Here is a 17,984-nt window from a genome sequence, read left to right as displayed (position 1 = left end):
TACTGTCTGGAGGCCAAAGTCAAAGTTTAACCGTTTAACGGTCATTCCAGCTCGCGCTGAGTTTACACTCCTTTCAAAGGTCGGTGGTTTATATTATGTGTAGGAACAAAGAATAATTAAACCACCAGTAATAAGCTTCATTCTTAGCACAATCCCTTTGTATAATGAAATTTTAAAAACCTGCGCCTTGACCTAGTGGAAACACGACCAGCAAATACTACCTTCATGCCAATAATCTATGACGGCGAAAAGGCGATAAATTAAGTCATGGTTTCATTCTTCAGTATTTAAGACCTTCACGTTAATCGCAACCTAATAACTTGTTGGTGTCATTGTTCTCGATGATGGAGGAATATTCTCGATTGGCGAAGAGATGAGACCATCTAACGATTGGCCAGTTGTTACATCAACATCTGTAAGATAGTTAATATTTTGAAAAACTTGTTTCATTAAGCAAAAATATATCTAATGGGAAAATTATTTGAAACATTTCAAGGCAATATAAGATAAATCAATGCAAATATTATAGTAAAATGTCACTAGAAATATTACTTGGCAAAATAAACTTATACAGAAATCACATCTCGATCTGTTACCGTTCCAAAGATGATACGTCTCCTGCTTCTCCAAATACGCGCATCTATCATTATCATTGAACCAAGGTTTATCTTTCCCTCTGCATTTTAACACACTTCAAGAACTATTTTCATCCTTTTTAAATATGATCGATAAATTATGGAAACAGGTAAAATTAATAGAACTACTCTTAAGAATAGATTATTTCTCCTAAAACCTTAAAATGAGAAATTCAAATGTAACTGAACTGCTCTTGAATATCCCAAACTGCTTGCAAAAGAAATTTCAAAACTAAAACGTAACTATTACACATATGAAAGACTTCGATTATTTCTCCCAAACCTAGATATGAAGAAATGTAACCGAAAACTTTAAAGTACCTCATAGCACTTACAGGAATAATTATTTTTAAAAACTACATGTAAAAAAATAATACAAAACACTATGGTGTAACTGCAGTTCTAAAGACCAAATTATTTTCCATAAAACCTGACGGGTAAATAAATAGATCAACAGAATTACTCATAAAAGTAAAGTTATAAAACTCGACAGACAGAAAATTTTAGAATTTAAAACTAACTAAACTACGAATAATTTTCACAAAATCTTGAAAAATGATATTTTAATTATAAAATAAATTTTTGAATATACTTACCCGGTGAATATATATATAGCTGCAACTCTGTTGCTCGACAGACAAAAAACTGTAAAAACTCGCCAGCGATCGCTATACAGGTTGCGGGTGTGCCCATCAGCGCCAACTGTCGGCCAGATACCATACTCAATGTAAACAAAGACTCAATTTCTTCTCATCCCACTGCGTCTCTATTGGGGAGGAAGGGAGGGTCGTTTAATTTATATATTCACCGGGTAAGTATATTCAAAAATTTATTTTATAATTAAAATATCATTTTTAAATATTTAACTTAGCCGGTGAATATATATAGCTGATTCACACCCAAGGTGGTGGGTAGAGACCAGTTAAATATGTTTACATCATATAAGCTAAGAGTTTTTATTTCATTTTAGAAGTTATCAATATAACAAAACCAAAATAAATAGGTACCTGGTAAGGAAGTCGACTTAGACGATTACTCTGCCTTGTAAGTACGTCTTCCTTACGGAGCCTCGCGATCCTCTTAGGATGCTGACAGACACCTAGGAGCTGAAGTATCAAGGGCTGCAACCCATACAACAGGACCTCATCAAACCCCTAATCTGGGCGCTCTCAAGAAATGACTTTGACCACCCGCCAAATCAACCAGGATGCGAAAGGCTTCTTAGCCTTCCGGACAACCCATAAAAAACAACATTAAAAACATTTCAAGAGACAGATTAAAAGGATATGGAATTAGGGAATTGTAGTGGTTGAGCCCTCACCCACTACTGCACTCGCTGCTACGAATGGTCCCAGTGTGTAGCAGTTCTCGTAAAGAGACTGGACATCTTTCAAGTAAAATGACGCGAACACTGACTTGCTTCTCCAATAGGTTGCGTCCATTATACTTTGCAGAGATCTATTTTGCTTAAAGGCCACGGAAGTTGCTACAGCTCTAACTTCGTGCGTCTTCACCTTAAGCAATGCTCGGTCTTCCTCACTCAGATGTGAATGAGCTTCTCGTATTAACAATCTGATAAAGTATGACAAAGCATTCTTTGACATAGGCAAAGATGGTTTCTTAACTGAACACCATAAAGCTTCAGATTGGCCTCGTAAAGGTTTAGTACGATTCAAATAGAACTTAAGAGCTCTAACAGGGCATAAGACTCTTTCTAGTTCATTGCCTACGATCTCCGATAAGCTGGAAATATCGAAAGATTTAGGCTAAGGCCGAGAAGGAAGTTCATTTTTGGCTAGAAAACCAAGTTGCAGCGAACAAGTAGCTTTTTCCGACGAAAATCCGATGTTCTTGCTGAAGGCATGAATCTCGCTGACTCTTTTAGCCGAGGCTAAGCATACCAGGAAAAGAGTCTTAAGAGTGAGATCTTTCAGGGAGGCTGATTGTAACGGCTCAAACCTGTCTGACATGAGGAATCTTAGTACCACGTCTAAATTCCATCCAGGGGTAGCCAAACGACGCTCCTTGGTGGTCTCAAAAGACTTAAAGAGGTCTTGCAGATCTTTATTGTTGGAAAGATCTAAGCCTCTATGCCGGAAGACCGATGCCAACATGCTTCTGTAGCCCTTGATAGTGGGAGCTGAAAGGGATCGTCCTTTTCTCAGGTATAAGAGAAAATCAGCTATTTGAGCTACAGAGGTACTGGTCGAGGATACAGAAACTGACTTGCACCAGTCTCGGAAGACTTCCCACTTCGATTGGTAGACTCTAATGGTAGACGCTCTCCTTGCTCTAGCAATCGCACTGGCTGCCTCCTTCGAAAAGCCTCTAGCTCTCGAGAGTCTTTCGATAGTCTGAAGGCAGTCAGACGAAGAGCGTGGAGGCTTTGGTGTACCTTCTTTACGTGTGGCTGACGTAGAAGGTCTACTCTTAGAGGAAGACTTCTGGGAACGTCTACTAACCATCGAAGTACCTCGGTGAACCATTCTCTCGTGGGCCAGAGGGGAGCAACTAACGTCAACCTTGTCCCTTCGTGAGAGGCGAACTTCTGCAGTACCTTGTTGACAATTTTGAACGGTGGGAATGCGTAGAGATCCAGATGTGACCAATCTAGGAGGAAGGCATCTATATGTATTGCTGCTGGGTCCGGGACTGGGGAGCAATAGATTGGAAGCCTCTTGGTCAGCGAGGTTGCAAAGAGATCTATGGTTGGTTGACCCCAAGTCGCCCAAAGTCTCTTGCACACATCCTTGTGGAGGGTCCATTCGGTTGGAATTACTTGCCCTTTCCGACTGAGACAATCTGCTATGACGTTCAAGTCGCCTTGGATGAACCTCGTTACTAGGGAGATGTCTTGACCTTTTGACCAGATGAGCAGGTCCCTTGCGATCTCGTACAACGTCAGTGAGTGGGTACCTCCTTGTTTGGAGATGTACGACAAGGCCGTGGTGTTGTCCGAGTTTACTTCCACCACTTTGCCTCGAAGGAGATACTCGAAGCTTTTCAAGGCCAGATGAACTGCCAACAGCTCCTTGCAGTTGATATGCATGCTCCTCTGACTCGAGTTCCACAGACCTGAGCATTCCCGACCGTCCAGTGTCGCGCCCCAGCCCAAGTCCGATGCGTCCGAGAAGAGAACGTGGTTGGGAGTCTGAACAGCCAGGGGAAGACCCTCTCTTAGGTTGATATTGTCCTTCCACCAAGTCAGACAAGACTTTATCTTTCCGGAAATCGGGATCGAGACCGCCTCTAGCGTCTTGTCCTTTTTCCAGTGAAAAGCCAGATGGAATTGAAGAGGACGGAGGTGTAGTCTTCCTAGTGATACAAATTGTTCCAGGGATGACAGCGTCCCTACTAGACTCATCCACAGCCTGACTGAGCAGCGTTCCTTCTTCAGCATCTTCTGGATGGATAGCAGGGCTTGATCTATTCTGGGGGCCGACGGAAAAGCCCGAAAAGCTAGACTGTGAATCTCCATCCCTAAATACAGAATAGTTTGGGATGGGACCAGCTGCGACTTTTCCAAATTGACTAGGAGTCCCAATTCTTTGGTCAGATCTAGAGTCCACTTGAGATCCTTCAGACAGCGACGACTGGAAGAGGCTCTGAGAAGCCAGTCGTCCAAATAAAGGGAGGCTCGGATGTCCGATAAGTGGAGGAATTTGGCCACATTCCTCATCAGCCTCGTAAACACGAGAGGAGCTGTGCTTAGGCCAAAGCACAGGGCCCGAAACTGGTAAACCACATCTTCGAAGACGAATCTCAGAAAAGGTTGGGAGTCTGAGTGAATGGGGATGTGGAAGTAGGCGTCCCTTAGGTCTAGCGAGACCATCCAGTCTTCCTTTCTGACCGCTGCTAAGATTGACTTTGTGGTCTCCATGGAGAACTTCGTCTTTGTGACAAAGACATTCAGAGCACTGACGTCTAGCACCGGTCTCCAACCTCCTGTCTTCTTTGAAACTAGGAAGAGACGGTTGTAAAATCCCGGTGATCGACGGTCCGAGACTTTGACCACCGCTCCCTTCTCTAGCAAAAGAGACACTTCCAGTTTCAGGGCTTGTCTCTTTTCTTCCTCTCTGTACCTGGGAGAGAGATCGATGGGGGACGTCGCTAGAGGGGGTTTGCGTACAAAAGGGATTTTGTACCCCTCTCTGAGTAACTTCACAGATTGTTGATCTGCGCCTCTCTTCTCCCAGGCTTGCCAGAAGTTCTTGAGTCTGGCTCCCACTGCTGTCTGAAGTTGCGGGCAGTCAGACTCTGCCCTTGGAGGACTTGGGTCCTTTCCTCTTCTCTCGCTTCCCTTCGGCATGAGCACCTCCTCTGCTGGAGGCTCTGCCACGAAAGGGCGGAATAAAGCGAGACGCTGGAGTGTCTATCTTCGGTCTAGCAGACAATGTAGGCAAAGGGGGAGCTTTGCGAGCAGAGGACGCAACTAGATCGTGGGTGTCCTTCTGAACTAACGATGAGGCAATTTCCTTTACCAAAACTTCAGGAAACAGGCACTTGGAAAGGGGAGCAAAGAGAAGCTCAGATCTCTGGCATGGCGTAACTCCAGCAGACAGGAAAGAACAGAGAGACTCTCGCTTCTTCAGGACTCCGGACGTGAATGAGGCAGCTAGCTCATTGGACCCATCACGGACGGCCTTGTCCATGCAGGACATAATGAGCAAGGAAATATCCTTATCTGTAGAAGAGATTTTCCTGCTCAGGGCTCCTAAGCACCAGTCTAAAAAATTAAAGACTTCGAAAGCCCTAAATATCCCTTTAAGAAGGTGGTCCAGGTCCGATGATGACCAACAAATCTTCGAGCGTCTCATGGCAAGGCGGCGGGGAGAGTCTACAAGTCTTGAGAAGTCGCCCTGGGCAGAGGCAGGAACTCCCAAGCCGAGAACTTCTCCCGTGGCATACCAGACGCTCGATCTAGAAGAGAGTTTAGATGGGGGAAAGGAAAATGCTGTCTTCCCTAAACTCTTCTTAGACTCTAACCAGTCTCCCAACAGCCGCAAAGCTCTCTTGGATGAGCGTGAGAGAACGAGTTTAGTAAAGGCAGGTGCGGTAGCAGGCACGCCTAATACAAACTCTGACGGCGGCGAACGAGGAGCCACAGAAACAAAGTGGTCAGGAAACAACTCCTTGAATACAGCCATGACTTTTCTAAAGTCCAATGATGGTTGAGTTGCTTTAGGCTCGTCCAGTTCTGAAGGTTGATCGTCTTGTGGTTCAGCAACGTCCTCATCTGATAGTTCCTCATCCGAAAACTGATGAGGAAACGGCAACGGAGTGGGCAACGTCTGGCTTGCTGAGTCCGGTCGCACTGGTGCATGCGTGACGGAGCCGGACGCAACGTCATGGAACTGCTGCACAGTCTGTGAACTGTCAACAACCATGGGTGCGCGAGGATGCACAGCGTCGACCCGAGACTGTCTAGACCGTCTGGGTTGTGCAGTCAACACCATACCGGGTTGCGGAGGTTGACGCACCGCGTCAAAACAAGTCACCTCTGATGGTTGCTGAACGTCCTGAACGTCAACAACCACCTCCGTGCGTCGCCTAACGTCAACATGCGGCTGGCAACCCACACTGGGTCGCATCGGTGGAGGAACCACCTCAACTGGTAGACGCGAGAAAGTTACCTCAGCGTCAACAGGACGCACAACAGACCGCTTGGATGGTTGTTGGTCAGAAGGTTCAGCAGCAACCTTCTCCGCATTAAAGTCCTCCATCAAGGACGCAAGCTTGGACTGCATGTCTTGCAGCAAAGCCCATTTAGGGTCTACGGGAGCAGGTGCGGCAACAGACGGGGTTAGCGACTGAGGCGGTACCGCTTTGCCTCTCTTAGGCGGCGAGCAGTCATCAGATGACGGCAACGAGTCCGAACTGACCCAGTGGCTACAACCGGGATGTTGGACTTGTCCTGAAGGGACCGACTTACGTTTTAAAGGTCGTGAGACCTTGGTCCAAAGTTTCTTACGAGAAACACCTTCGGACGACGAGGTAAAAACGGGCTCTCTCGTCTTACGTAGGTAGGGGCGATCTTGGGGAGATACGCCTGATACCATGGAGGGAACGTCTGTTCGCTGATCAAGGCCTCTCGAACCCATGCGTCGTACGACATTGCTTCTCCCCTGGGCTTGGGAGCTTGCAAGAGGTCCCGGACTAGGAGGACGACAGGCACGAACAGACGAACCCTCAAGCGCAACACTGTTCACAACACTTTCACTAGGCACTTTATCACTTCCCGCGGCACTTTGGCACTTTAGCTCCTTAACATCCGCCATGAGTTGATTGCGGTCACTTGCAAGGGACTCAACTCTCTCCCCCAAGGCATGGATAGCACGCATCATGTCAGCCATCGATGGTTCCTGAGTGCTAGGAGGGGGGTTAGGAACAACCACTAAAGGGGAAGGAATAGGTTGAGGGGCATGAGGAGAGGAAAAATCTATCGACCTAGAAGAACTTCTCCTTACCCTATCTCTCTCTAGCCTGCGTGTGTACTTCTCAAATTCGATAAAATCGAATTCCGAAAGGCCCACGCATTCCTCACACTGATCTTCCAATTGACAGGTTTTACCCCGACAATTGGAACAAACAGTGTGAGGGTCGAGAGAAGCCTTTGGAAGACGCCTAGAACAGTCCCTAGCATTGCATTTTCTAAACTTGGGAACTTGTGAAAGGTCAGCCATTTTGAATTGGTCAAGGGAAAATTCCAAAAAACGATCTGAGTCATCAACAATGAATCCGATACAAAAAAGAGTTCAAGGATTTATTTGAAGAAAAACCCTGCACAGCGAAAGCTCAAAACCAAATTAAAGTACTTCACCAAATATGATGGGAAAAACTCCAGGTTTCAACAGCGAGTAAAGTACGTCTTGTCGACACGTCGACAGAGAAGAAATTGAGTCTTTGTTTACATTGAGTATGGTATCTGGCCGACAGTTGGCGCTGATGGGCACACCCGCAACCTGTATAGCGATCGCTGGCAAGTTTTTACAGTTTTTTGTCTGTCGAGCAACAGAGTTGCAGCTATATATATATTCACCGGCTAAGTTAAATATTTAAAATTATATTTTATAAGTAATTATAAATTATTTAGAGATAAACTCTACAACTAACTATGAATGATTTTAGGATAAACTGTACAAATACTGTAGATCCGAATGATTTTAAAGGTAGTCTCTCTCTCTACTAAATTCTAACGCCAATGACAAAATAAGATTTCCTTTTCGTTGAGATCCGTGTTACTTAAAAGTCATATTAAAAATAAAAACAATAGTAATATTTCATTAATATTTTCCCATTGATCAGGACTTTTACTTCCATTCTTCGTACTTTGTAAATATGCATTGACGTATACTTCCATCACACATGTGGGTTGTTACCCAAAGGCTAACGTACCGTATTCAACAGTAGGTCTAATTTTAGGGCAGAAGAGACCATTATCCTTTTACCTCTAGCTATGGAAGTTTAAGCAGACCATCATGATCGTCATCATCACCATCACTGATGTTACAATCCTAATTGGAGAAGCATTTTACCATAAGCTACAAACGCTAATATTCTAAAAGGGAAACTTCACATTATGGTAAAAATACAACAGTAATTTCAAGAATTTTCAAGAGAAATAACTGGGCAAACAAGACTCGATAAATTTGTAAATTCATAAGAGTATTCAACAAAAACTAATTTGTAGAGAGAGAGAGAGAGAGAGAGAGAGAGAGAGAGAGAGAGAGAGAGAGAGAGAGAGAGAGAGAGAGACTGACTTCTACCCCAGACTGCTGATCACAAGTGACAAAACTTCAAGAAAAAATTATGGTATCAAACATGTTGCAATTAGCATCATACCAAGTATTATGAACAAATTACTAAGTATTATTTAAAACACGTAACTTATAACTTTTTATTACCCTTACCGAAAAACACAGTGCTAAAGACAAAAAGTTTTAGATATAAGATCTCTCCATGTAAATTAGATTTGTTAATGAAGTTACTAAGAAAATGTCACTAATAATCCATGAAGTCATGGCAACTAACGCTTACTTGGAGTCTATATGTGTTGATTGCCTAATAACTGCATACAATAGGGTGAATATAAATTAATAATGGTGCCCATTGATGGAAGAGACTATAACTTGAGTAAAGATCTCCTGGGTTCGATGGCGAGACATTAGAGAAAGAGGGAAAATACATTAAGAGGTTAAAGTTGAAAATACAGACGGATTACATAACTATTAAATGCACAGTATTATCACCTATTTAAGGAGGACTAAACTGAACACTGTACGAAAATAAATTCGCGAAGCAGCAACGGACTTGATTTGTACAAGTTCTATTGTCCCCTAAATGGTGTAGTGGGAAATGAAAATCTCCCTGGAGATAGCGATCAAGAACTGGCTAATAAATTTCTAGAATTCTTTAAATGTGAAATATTAAAAACTTTTCTAATCTTGCGGATAACTTTAAGAATAGTAGCCTGAATACAGGTTTTGATGAGTAAGCATCCTATTTTTTTTTTTCTGACTATCAAGACAAGTTCATATAAACTTATTTCGAAAAAGTGCTACAACTTGTAGGTAATAATTTAAATGAACCACTACTTAAGGATTTGCGGTTCACTGGTACTATATGTGAAGCTTTTGGATATCGAAATGATTACTTAGTTGACATAAATTACTATGTACGAATTGGAAACACCATTTCATCATATGAACCGCTAATTAGTGGAACCGTACTCGGTCCAGTCATATTTTGTATCTATACATGTTTCAAAAGTATTACAAACACATGCAATGAGGTTCAAGCTAGTTGCAGATTATACACAATTTTACTTCTTCATAAATGTCATTGATGATATAAAGTTCTTACTATTATTAAAACAAAGTTCACAGTGTTAGGGAAAAACATAAAATAAAAGAAATATCAATGACAACTTGATCCCCAACTGTAATTTCTCTCTCAGAGGTCAAATAAATAATGTAGCATGAATCGCTGGATATCACATCTAAACCATTACTTTTGTTAAACCATCCTTTAAAAAAAAAACTTATGATTAATTGTTATTACCATGATTGACTACTGTAACTATTACAACCTATCCGATTACAAAACATAATAAACAAAAGTAAAATTAATAAAAGAGTTTTCTACCTGAAATACGTTGGCTGTTTATTAAACCCCAAGTTATCAGAACCGGACGTCAAAAATATTTCAGATAACTGGTTATTGAAGCCAAGATGTAAACACGATCCAAAGTTTCGTTGGTCCCTCGTTATAAGTAAATAGAGGCCAGTAGTGAAACACACACACACACACACACACTCTCTCTCTCTCTCTCTCTCTCTCTCTCTCTCTCTCTCTCTCTCTGTGTGTTGCAACTACTGCTGCTAATACTACTGTGGCTTCGGCTACTACCAATGCTAACACTACTACTACTACTACTGCTGCTGCTGCTACTAAAATATGAGAGAGAGAGAGAGAGAGAGAGAGAGAGAGAGAGAGAGAGAGAGAGAGAGAGAGAGACTAGCATACGATAGGTGACCAGTTTTTCACCCGTGGCTTTGATTTCCTTTACAAAGAGGGATTGTAACTACCTCTAAAGAGGCCTCTAGAGCTTCAACATATGCAACCCTAATGCTACATGACAAGCCCAGTGGCCATTGAAAGACTTGAGATAAGTCTTTAGAGAAATTAAAAGACTTTTCTGTTTTGCAAGTGCTTCGACAATGTGGGTAATATGACAGTTAAACCGCAGCCATTGTGAGACTAATCTTGGGATACTCTCAAGTACTCCATGTATACGGCAAACAAATCCTGCAGTTTATGCAAGGAACAAGGCTTTCCGCGTGTGACAGCACCCGCTTAAACCTTTCAAGTAAAGCAAACTAACTTTAGACATAGGCTCTTCAATTACCAATGCTTTCGACCGAGTTATTACTTGAAGCAGTTAAGCTTTGCAATCTGTATTTTCTGAATAAAGAATAATTTCATTGACAACACACATTTTCAAACGGCTGCAATGTGAATAAAACTATTCAAATGACGGTTTGAAAAGTTACCGAGGTGGAAAAATAAACAATACTGGTGAATACGTTGAAGGACGTATAATATTTCAAGACTCCCTCCCTTCCAGGTACCCACCGGCTGGAAGTGACAAACGATGCCTGGAATGTTATGGAAATCAATCACAGAAGGAGAAGGGTGGTTTTATTTTTATTTAGTTTAGTTTATGGCAATTTACACCCATTAAAATATTGGCGTACTTTTTTTATATTATAGCCCAATGGTCCCAACAGGGAAAATAGCCCAGAGAGGAAAGGAAATATGGAAAAATTGGAAATAAACAAACTACAAGAGTATTAATGGAAAATTAAAATAACATTTTATGAACATCAAAATAGATCTTTCATAAACAAACTATATGAAATTTCAACGGACATGGATAAGACACTTCTATATAAGATTTTCCTACTGGTTGTCTCTTCAGACCAATGATCATTTTTCTCTCAAACTTGTTATATTATTAGTAAATCTCCGAGATCATGTCTTCGCTAAAGGTATTCTGTATTACCCTTTCGCTTTTTTATTCTAGAAACAATCTTAACTAGACGACAGTGCTGTTTTTACATTAAAGGTCATTGTAACGAAAACAATCGATGCAGATTGTCAAATCTTCCTTGTAAAGGATTTTCAGAAAAATGAAACAAAAATTAATATAGAACTTCAAATTCTTGAAAGCTTATATATAAACAGTCCCTCTGACGTCAAGTGGGAGTTCGTTATACACTGAGCCACATATCTGAATGGTCTAGAACCCGCAGTCGATGTGCATCTTGGCTCTGGTAACTTTAAATCAGAAAATGTTTTTATTTTGACCAGGCTGACACGAGTCTTTTTATAGTTTATATATGACGTATATGTTTTGACGTTGCTATTTTTAGAATTATTTATTGTTAATTTGTTCTCATCATTTATTTATTTCCTTATTTCCTTTCCTCACTGGGTTATTTTTCCCTATTGGAGCCCTCGGGCCTTTAGCATCTTGCTTTTCCATCTAGGGATGTAGCTTGGCTAATAATAATAATAATAATAATAATAATAGTAATAATAATAATCTGTAACTACCCAAGTCTCGTGTCGATGTACGGCAGTTTTTTTAAGGTTTCAAAGGCCACTCATGAATGACAGAATCAAGGACAGTGACATTGCCATATCGAGCAGGACAATGCCCTAGAGACTGATCATATATACATATGATCAACACCCAAGACCCTCTCCACACAAAGCTAGGAGCAAGGAGGGACAGACAATGGCTGTTGATGACTCAGCAAATAGACCTATAGGCTACCTCAAACTCACCCTCCTTAGCTAACAAGGATGGTGAGGTTGCTGCAACCGAAGGAACTATCGAGTTTGAGCGGGACTCTTACCCCAGTCTGGCGTTCACCTGTCAGGAACGTTACCTCATTAGTCACCACAACCCTGAGAGTTTCAAGGTGTAAAGGCTACTCATGAATGGCATAGGCAAAGGGCAGGGACATTACTCTAGCAAGTAGGACAATGTTCCATAGACTGCCTATATTCTTACAAACGTTTTCCTGGAAGAGGCCCTAGGGGGCATGTGGCTCCAGTATGGTAGCCAGGACACTATGTGGGTGGCGGTGGCACGTGGTGTTTATCTGAGCTTTATAATTGAATTTTTTATCCTGTGTTTTCCAAAATTTATCAAGTCTTGACTCAAACTGTACCACCTCGTCCGGCAAATTGTTCCAAACGTTAACCATGCGGTTAGGGAAGGAGTATTTGCAACTGTTCAGCCTGGCTCTTGTCTTGAATAATTTCTTATCATGGCCCCTTGTCACACTATCCTCCCTCATCCTGAAAAGACCCTCAGTACACTCCTTATCATACTTGTTGTTGACGATCTTAAATGTTTCAATCTGATCTCCTCTCGATCTCCTGTACGCTAATGATGGTAGATCTAATCTCTTAAGTCTCTCCTCATATGGCAGTTCCTTGAGACATGGCACCAGTTTCGATGCTCTCCTTTGCCCATTTTCTATTGCATTGATATCCTTGATAAGATGTGGGCACCACACTTGGTTGGCATATTCTAGGTGTGGCCGTACCAAGGATGTGAAGAGAGGCTTAAATGTTGCCGGTTCCAGGTGTACAAAAGTTCTCCTAATGAGGCCCACTATCTTATTTGCCTTCTCTATTTTCTCAGCCAGATGGTCAGCTAAAGTAAGTTTGTCGTCTATGACTACACCAATGTCTCTTTCCGTTCTGGTCTTGCTGATGTTGTTGTACATGATGTAGCCATTATCGTCTACTGAGGTGTTGCCAATTCTCATGTATTTGCTCTTCTCTGGATGGAAGAACAAAAGCCATTTCTCTGTCCATTTTCTAAGCTCGTCTAGGTCCCCCTGCAGTCTGTTGCAATCTTCCACATCCTGAATCTTCCGGAACACTTTAGTGTCGTCAGCATACAAAAACACCTCGCTGCCGTGCTTAACCACTTCAGGTAGATCATTTATGAACAGAACAAACAGCAAAGGACCCAGTACCGAGCCCTGGGTTACTCCACTAATAACCTCTTCCCAATCTGATGCCTCACCGTTCACTAAAACTCTCTGCCTTCTCCCTGTTAAGAAACCCTGGATCCAGTTCATTAACTTCCCTTGGATATTATAGCTGGCAACTTTTCTCATCAGCCTTTTGTGTGGTACGCGGTCAAAAGCCTTCATGAAGTCACAGTAAACCACATCCACTGCCATCCCCTCATCAAGTGCACACGTCCAGTTATCCAACACTTTAATGAGCTGTAATGCTGTTGATCTCCCAGATATAAATCCAAACTGTCTCTTGCTAAACATGTTTTTCTTCATATGTGTTAATATTTCTTCTTTGAGTAGTGATTCCATAAGCTTACAAATGACACTTGTAAGGCTGACCGGTCTGTAATTTCCAGGATCTTTCTTATTTCCTTTTTTGAATAAGGCAGTAATATGTGCAATTCTCCATTCCTCTGGTACCACACCCTCCTGTAGTGAGCTGTTGAACAATATCCTAAGTGGTTCCAATTGTTCTTCCATCAGTTCCTTTACAATCCTTGGATGTATCCCATCTGGACCGGGTGATTTGTTCTTTTTGAGTTTCTGGATTACTTTCCTTATTTTTGCGTGGGTGATATCCACTCCTTTAATGACAGGTACTTCTCTTGCTGTAGCCTCTGGTATTTCCCCTTCCGGTTCTCTGATAAATACCCCGGAAAACTGTTTTGATAAAATATCTGCCTTCTCCTTGTTGTTAGTTGTGGTACTTGTTTTCTCATTTCTGTCATACAGGGCACCTATACCTGACTTTGTTCTTGTTTTAGATGTAACATAATTCCAAAAAATCTTGGGATTATCTTTCACATGACTCGATATTTCTTTCTCCTTTATCTTTACAGCATTTCTGGCCTGCCGCCTGACTTGATTATTTAGCCACCTGTACTCCTCCTCCACGCCTCTGACAGTTAGAACACATTGGCGCGCATGTGAAGGAGCACGAGACCGCGCGGGTGAAGGAGTGCGCTGAGCACTAAGCAATCGACGGCGGCGCGTAGGAGAACGGCGATGGCCAAGCGAAAAAAGTCGCGAGCGACTTGGCGAGTGATTGCCAGGCGGAGAGCGCTGGCGCGATGGTGAGGGATGTCGCGTGCGTTCCAGAGAACGATGGCGCGTACCACGAACAAGCGAACGACTGCGCGCAGGCAATTTATCGGGCGGGCGAGTTGGAGACCTGGGGCGATCAGACTGAAAAGGGCGAGGGCACGCAGGAGAGCGCTTGCGCACAGGCAAGTGATCGCGTGTACGCGCAGGAGAACGATAGCGCGCAGTAAGATTACTGCACACATCTGAAGAGGTGGACGAACGCGCAGGCGAACGCTCGCGAACAGGAGCTTTAGCTCGCTGTTGCGCCGGAGCAGAAGGGCGCGTGGGCGAAGCGACGGGTTAGTACCCTTGCCTATGTCCAGATCAGGTGATCATGGACGCGGTGATGATCGTTGGCGCGCTGGGCGCACATCAGGAACAGGTTGAGCAATAGCGCGACTGCGCACAGGAGAACGATGGCGCACAGGAGAACGATGGCGCTCAGGAGAACGTGGGTGCGCCTTGCGCACATCAGGAACATGAGGGCGCTGCTTCGCATGAGACCTGCGAGAAGGAGAGCGCTGGCAAGCAGGTGATCGCTGCCGCGCAGGAGAGCGCTGGCGAGCAGGTGATCGCTGCCGAACAGGAGAGCGCTGGCGAGTTAAGTCCGAAAACTGTAACTCTGGGGAGCGCTTGAGCGCTACTGCACGCGAACGCGCAGGTGGCCGCAGGGGAACCCTGACGTGCAAGGGACTTACCCACACCGTGAGTAGAGTCCCTTTACCCCGAAGGGATCGGTGCCTGTTGGATAACAGGGTGAGAAGGCGCCCAAACCGCATCAGCAGCCAGGAACAGAAAAGGCAGGTCGGAAGGTCTGGCAGGCGTTGGGGATCGCGAACGATCCGCGGAGAGGTCAAGGGGCGCTGCTGTGACGGGCTGCTCTTGACGGGGGCGATCCTCCTTGGGGGAGGATCAGGCGAATACGACCCAAAGAGGCACCTCCAAACTCCTTTATAGGGAGAAGGAAGTCCTCTGCTGCGAAGAGGTCGACGGGCCTTACGTCGAATACGACTACAAGGAAGGGCGTCCGGGTCATCAGTCCTCCGAAGAGGAGTCTCTGTCAGCGCGCTCCCCCGAGGGGGAGACCCGCCTGCATTAGAGAACGTGGGACTCCCCTCCCCCCTCGGAGGATCTTCGGAGGGAGGAGAAGAGCCATCAGCAACGTCCGCAACAGGAGCAGTATCAAGGGTTTGACCAGACCCGTCGGAAGCCTCGGGCAAAACAGTGTCGACAAAATCCGAAGGGAATACCTCCGGTATTACCGGCGACTGTTTGACCGCACCCCCCCAACTGGATCAGGTCAAACAGGGCTTCCTTGGAGGGCGTGCCCTTAAGCCCCAAGGAAGCCCAAAGCTGAAACAAATCATTATTAGCAACAGTTTGGTCAAATTCATCAAAATCCAAATTATCCTCCCCCGGGGGAGAAGAGGGAGCTGCCACGCTAAGGGAGGCAACGCCCTCTCCCGCACCCCGAGGTCGGGAAACACCACTAGGGCCTGCGCTACCACTCGGCAGCCTCTCACGAGAGACCGATCGAGTGGGAGCTTCGGAGGAGGTTCGGGCGGCGGAAGAGGAGTCCTTGGAGCCTTCCTTCTTCAAGGTTGCCCTGAAGGAGAACGGTCTCTCTTAGACTTCTTCTTACGCCGGCGGCCGAACTTCTCCCACTGGGAGGCAGACCACTCCCTACACTCACTGCACGTATTCTCTCTATCACACCGTCGGCTTTGGCACTGCGGTCAAAGGGTGTGAGGATCGGTGTCCTCCGCTGACTCCCACATGGGCGGCCAGCGAGTCCAGGGCACTTGCGCATAACGATGACAACAGTCGAGGCCAACTTCCAAGCACACAGAACTAGAAAAAGTAAAAAAACAAATTGAGGCTGTCATTAACGAGGACGAAAAACAGCAACGTCTGTCTTCGTCCGAGCCAAAAAGTGAAGTGGGACAACTCACAGGTGTGTGGTGGGGGAGGGGTAGCAAGCTACCTCTTCCCTACCCCCTACTAACTAGCGGGGGGTAGTTAACGCTCGTTAAAAATTTAATGGCTCATCATTTCAGCTATGCCGAAAGTAAACCCTATGTAAATAGCGTGGTTTGTATTTCGGTTACGGAACAATTACATATTTAAAGATACCATTACCTTCAACAAGTAACAGGAGTAATCACCTTTTGATATTATTGTTGGACGAGCATATGAAAGAGAAGACATTCTCGACGGGATCCTGGTTTAGCATACGCACGCCCGGGAAGCTGGGACACACACGGCCGCAAAGTTGGCGTCGGCCTTTTACCAGAGGGCGTACATCTCCTCCAGACAGAGGTCGGGTTGAAAGTAGTCCCTCAGGAGTCTCTGGCATTCTGTCTCGCTGATCACACCGGATTGGTAATCAGAGTTACCATTTACTTTGCTTCTTTCGGTCTTTTGTCTCTTCGCTTTCGGCGCTGGCTCTTCGCCGTCACGCTTCCGGTGCATCGTGGGTCTGATAGAGGATGCCGGTGTCATCTTGGCATAGTCCAGACGTGGTTTCCAATGATGCCGTGTCATTTCCCAGGGACGGCTTCCCTCCATCTGAAACGCCAAATTTTACGTAAAGTATTGACATTTTCATCAACCTATGACACCAGAAATGAGACTACAGTACTGTATTATTAAAACTGCCTCTTCTCATTCATCACCATCAAACCTTACACTTCTTTATTCATTACTGTATTCCAAAGAGTTGCAAAACCTCTTAGATACTATAAACCCCAAAAAGGAACCCCACATATTTGCTAAGACTGTAGAGAGTCATTCCTTCTTCCTAATAAAATCATACATTTTAAAAAGTACAAAATATGTGGCAGTAAGTTAAGTGTCGGTACTTTTGCTTTACATTTTTTAATCATTGAAGAATATGAAGAAAGTGTATAAGACATTATTGCTCATAATCAAAACATCAAAGAGATGGCAGTCTATCATATTGATTCCAACTGTCTCCAAAAATCTACCTTAAATAAAATCCCCAGGTTTTAAAAGTAATTCTATTTTCCCTAACTATACAAACCACCGTTCTTCAATAGGAGACTTATTATCCTTAGGAGGGAGGAATTCCCTCTGATTAAACCGGACGGTTTACTTTCCCGGGAAATGCCAAAGCACTTTGGTCTTGTGGAGGAGCGGAACTGACGGCTCCTGCGTGTAAATGTCCCAACGACTTTGACATGAAGATGAGGAAGGTGTTGGAATAAGCCACTACCAAGGACTGGCAGAGGATCAGGGAAGAATTTACATCCGTGTGGATTTATACGTTGTCTGAATGTGTCCATAAGAGAACATGGGTTGCATACATCTTCCCATCCTCCCCAATCATATGGCCTAGCTGCATCTATCATCCGGTCCAGCAAACAACAGGCTGACTACTGTGCCCCAAAGGAAGAGGAGAAAACAAAGAAAATCCCAGTAAATGTTACATCTCATTCTGTTTATAATATTACGAGAAGGTTGAAGCAATATAAAGAGGAAGAAAAAGATAAGAAAGAGAGAAATTTAGATTCGAACTGGGGGAGCAATTTCCCCAAGTTCGAGAGCCCTCTTGCCCGTCACCAAGTTTCAGCACGGGAATAGAATGCTGTGCTGAAGCTCAATGACTTCATCAAGGCATTCTCTCATTAAGAGGGTT

The 17,984-nt window shown here is 44.1% G+C and overlaps 1 long non-coding RNA gene across 1 annotated transcript in view; it reads right to left on the bottom strand.

Moving 5' to 3' along the window:
* Positions 1 to 16,745, bottom strand: part of LOC137633620 (uncharacterized) — a 444,399-nt gene extending 427,654 nt beyond the window's left edge. Inside the window, exon 1 of the long non-coding RNA XR_011042309.1 lies at positions 16,492 to 16,745. This is a non-coding gene — a long non-coding RNA (uncharacterized lncRNA). The remainder of the gene's footprint in view (positions 1 to 16,491) is intronic.
* Between the last annotated feature and the right edge of the window lie 1,239 nt (positions 16,746 to 17,984).

This window comes from Palaemon carinicauda, chromosome 43 (assembly GCF_036898095.1).
Source record: "Palaemon carinicauda isolate YSFRI2023 chromosome 43, ASM3689809v2, whole genome shotgun sequence".
Taxonomy (NCBI): domain Eukaryota; kingdom Metazoa; phylum Arthropoda; class Malacostraca; order Decapoda; family Palaemonidae; genus Palaemon; species Palaemon carinicauda.
Note: the sequence above shows the minus strand (reverse complement) of the source record. Positions and strands in the feature narration are given on the sequence as shown.